Here is a 4,464-nt window from a genome sequence, read left to right on the forward strand (position 1 = left end):
TCAGACACGGGAAATCGGCACAGGGGTGGTGGGAACCCCTCATAATGATAAGTTCATCTTAACGAACTTTCGTTATTTTTACGAAAAGTTAAGAAAACTAAAGATTAAAAACCCAGGAAGTCAGCACAGCACATGGATGCTGGGAGCCCCTCATAATGATAAATTCATCATAATGAACTTTCATTATTTTAACGAAAAGTTTACAAATCTAACGAAAATTTGTATTTTCTGTACGATTTTTTTTCGGACGGAATGAAACTAAACTATTTTTTTGACGGCGCCCATGTCTAATGCTCACCCCTAGTCCCCCCCCCCAATTCCCCCGAATCACAAATTTTAAAATAAGGAAAAAAAAAACCAGTAGCACATTTTTTCTTCACCCGAATTCCCCATCATGTGATCGCTTCTCGGCCTTTTGGCTAAGATCAAGTGTAATATCCGTTCTTATCAGTGATCTAGTGGAGGTTCTGTGCTGTCATTCTGGCCTGACCAAGGTTGGAATGCATGGCTATGAATCTCTGCTAGAGGGGCTTGGAAGGTTAGTATCGTCTGGAGCAGAACCTGGGACGCCCACAGACAGTTGGGGCACAGGAGTAATTCCCCCCCCGGGAAAGATGGAGGAGCCCATTACCTCCTGGTTTGAATGTTTTACCTGGTCTGGCCATGGGCTGGGAAGGCGGAAGGTCCGCGATGCCTGTGCCCCCTGGGAGTGGACGCCCTAGGGGTGCTCTTAGTAACACTTGGGTGTGGGACCTGTAAAGAAAATTTGTAAGTTTTGTATTCTATTTTGTATTCTATTTTGTATGTATTGCACACTGCCCTCACTGTGCACACGGCACTAATAATGTTTTCATTACATGGTTTGCATTCTTTCGAGTCCTGTTTAGAATTAGCCTGCCTATGTTACGCCCCTTGTTATAATTAATGAACAGTTGTAATATTAATGTGATACCTACGTAATCATGTGTATAAAAACCTTCAATTGGGTCATAATAAAGCAGAACGGTTATTTGGAAAGATGCAGAGCGCATCTTCTGTGTCTGTTCCCTACTGCAGTAGTTATTATTCATTTGGTACCACTAATCAATATGGAGGATAGGAGTTGCCTATCTATAAAATTTCATGTCAGACCCCACAGTGTGAATGGACACAAGGTCCCAGCCACTAAAAGCTTTTCCTTTGCACTGCGCCTTTTAGGGTCTGTAGGCAATTTTTGTCTACCAGGTCTCCAAGCCCGGCCACTGCACAGTTTCACTTTTTGATTTTCTATTTATTTTTCTCCCATGTTTGTCACTGCATTTACTTTTACGTGTGTTTTTCCTCACTGGATGAAGGGTGGGAGTCCTCAGGCTTGCCCTGATGTCTAAGGGGAGGAAGTGTGGCTCTCAGGTTTCTTCCTCCCCTGCCTCTCGGGGGGGGGGGGGGGGTCTCTCTTCGGGAGAGCCCCTCGACCAAGTATTTGATGTTCGGCTTCGGCTGACCTAGGAGAATTCGGTCTGCCAGGCCTTCTGGCTAAGAGGACCATTGTAAACCTTAGTCCCTAACAGGAGCCTTGCTGGTAGAGGTCCTACTCCTTCTAGGGGGTGGACTAAAAGAACACTCTTAAATGCACTTTGTAGTGTGTGTTTCACATGCACGTTTTTTGTTCACTTACGTGTTTTTTGTTTCAGGTTTTTGCATCACCGTGGACATCATTTAAAAAAAAAATCACGTGACTCTCCACAGTTCCTTTTTAGATACCTGTGACCCACCTCGGCAGACAAATCTTAGTGTTGCATTTTATGATGTCATAACTGTGTTACAGCCTTCTGGAGCCTGTAAGCACCCCATCATTGGAAAACTATTCGGGAATATCCACAGTAACCAGTAAGTAGTGTGGACACTCCAATGAGGACCCTTCCACTCTGCAGTCCTAAAGAAAAAGGACTCGGGACCCAACATGTCAGGTAACCATAGATTTAGTCAATACACTTACTGCTCGTGCGCTAATGTCATTTCCTCTCCTGACTAGCCAATAGTAGGGAAAAAAACCATCACAAGACATCAGTTGAACCATCTTTAGTCAAAAGATAAAAAGGAGATACCCTCCAAGGGAGGACTTGGACTTTAAGGGCAACAGTATGCAAGTATAATATCAATAAAATATTTTATTCAAAAAATGTACAAATTTGTATAATTGTATAATTTAACAATATTCAAACCAATAAAAACACTAATGATTGTGTTGGTAGGTTCCCATATGAATCTGGACAGCCCGACACGTTTCAGGACCAAGTATATCCCTTCGTCAGGGGCACTTGTCAGGAAGGAGATCATACCATAGCACACATTACAAATGTTAGCTGCTAGACCAATGGCGAGATGTAGACCATGAACAGACACAGTCACACCGGGTGGGTCCTTTATATTGATAAATGTGATTCCTCAATCGTCCTATAATTGCTCCTCAAAATCTGATTTCCGCATAATCTTTGTCCAAAAGGAGCAAGATATGACAAGGAATAGTCACAGCCAAAGACACAGGCAGGGGCACCACTCTGAAGATCAATCTTGCATGAGTGTGTCGTCCCGTGTCCGCCTGTGTCAGTAGAGTCTGTGCCCCACCTATTCAGGTGTCCAGACCCTTGTCGGGCACCGGGCATCTGAATTACAGCGGCGGGGGTGTTTTTGCAAGTGCCTGATTACAGCTGTCGGCTCTAATAGGCGTCCCGATTAGAGCCATGGGCTCCAATAGGCTTCCAAATTGGTAAACAACGGCATACTGCTGTGCGTTTGCTGTTTACACAGTGTTGTGTTAGGGAATCAAATAAATCGCTTGCCTAACACTGACCCGCCTCTCAGCCAATCAGGTGCACCGGGTCTGGTTATCTGTCACTTGATTGGCTGAAGCGACAGGCACTATCAGGAGTCCAATCATAGCAGAAGAGGATGGGAGATGACACTGAGGATCCAGAGGGTGTGTGGAGGACAGCACTGACCCAAGACAGGTAAGTGCCAGGCGGGGGGGGGGGCACACTGGCAGCATTTGATGGGTCAAACTGGTGGCAATTGATGGAGCAAACTGGCAGCAATTGATGGGGCAAACTGGTGGAAATTGATGGGGCACACTGGCGGCAATTGATGGGGCACACTGGCAGCAATTGATAGTGTAAACTGGCGGCAAATGATGGGGCACACCGGCGGCAATTGATGGGGCACACTGGCAGCAATTGATGGGGCACACTGGAGGCAATTGATGGGGCACACTGGCGGCAATTGTTGGGGCACACTGGCAGCAATTGATGGGGCACACTGGCAGCAATTGATGGTTACAGTAGCTGCATTTGATGGCACAGTGGCAGCGATTTATGGGTACATTGGCAGTGCTTGATGGGCAAACTGGCGGCAATTGATGGGCACACTGGCAGAAAATGATGGGGCACACCGAGGGCAATTGATGGGGCACACTGGCAGCAATTGATGGGGCACACTGGCGGCAATTGATAGGGCAAACTGGCGGCAATTGATGGGCACACTGGCGGCAAATGATGGGGCACACCAGCGGCAATTGATGGGGCACACTGGCAGCAATTTATGGGGCACACTACAGGCAATTGATGGGGCATACTGGCGGCAATTGTTGGGGCACACTGGCAGAAATTGATGGGGCACACTGGCGGCAATCGATGGTTACAATAGCTGCATTTGATGGCATAGTGGCAGCGTTTAATGGGTACAGTGGTGGCAATTTATGGGTATAGTGGCTGCGTTTAATGGCACAGTGGCTTATTTTGATTGGCACAGTGGCTGCATTTGATGGGCACAATGGCTGCGTTTGATGGCACAATGGCTGCTTTGATGGGCACAGTGGCTGCGTTTGATGGGCACAGTGGTGGCAATTGATGGGCACAGTAGCTGCATTTGATGGGCACAGTGAGGCTGCAATTGATGTTTTTTTTTTGTTCAGTTTGTTTGCACCCCCCATAAAAATTTTGAGCACCAGCCGCCACTGCTAGAGGGGTCACCAGCAGGAGGAAAGAGGTCCTGATTCCTCTATATAGATCATTATATCACTGAGGGGTCGCCAACAGGAGGAAGGAAGGCCTGATTTCACTATATAGATCTTTATATCACTAAAGGGGTCCCCATCAGGAGGAAGGAGGTCCTGATTCTTCTATTTAGATCTTTATATCACTAGAGTACTAGAGGGGTCACCATCAGGAGGAAGGAGGTTCTGATTCCTCTATATAGATCTTTATATCATTAGAAGATAACCAGTAGCAATGAGTCAGACTGTTCTGGGTTCAGCGAAGTTGAACATGTGTGTATTATTGATCACACCACACATTAGAATTAGCCCTAATGCCCTTCTCACAGTAATGGCAGCTACCACTTCCTTGAAAATGTATCTATAGTGTATTGCTTTTCAGAGCACAGTGAAAGAAGGTTTGTAGGAGTTCAGGAGTAGACATGTGCATTTAGTTT

At 46.2% G+C, this 4,464-nt stretch overlaps 1 pseudogene; it reads left to right on the forward strand.

The window, feature by feature from the left end:
* Positions 1-399: 399 nt before the first annotated feature.
* LOC143989489 (U2 spliceosomal RNA) lies at positions 400-520 on the forward strand (annotated as a pseudogene).
* Positions 521-4,464: the final 3,944 nt, after the last annotated feature.

This window comes from Lithobates pipiens, unplaced genomic scaffold, assembly GCF_037356315.1.
Source record: "Lithobates pipiens isolate NorthernLeopardFrog02 unplaced genomic scaffold, aLitPip1_a1.2 Scaffold_1, whole genome shotgun sequence".
Classification (NCBI taxonomy): domain Eukaryota; kingdom Metazoa; phylum Chordata; class Amphibia; order Anura; family Ranidae; genus Lithobates; species Lithobates pipiens.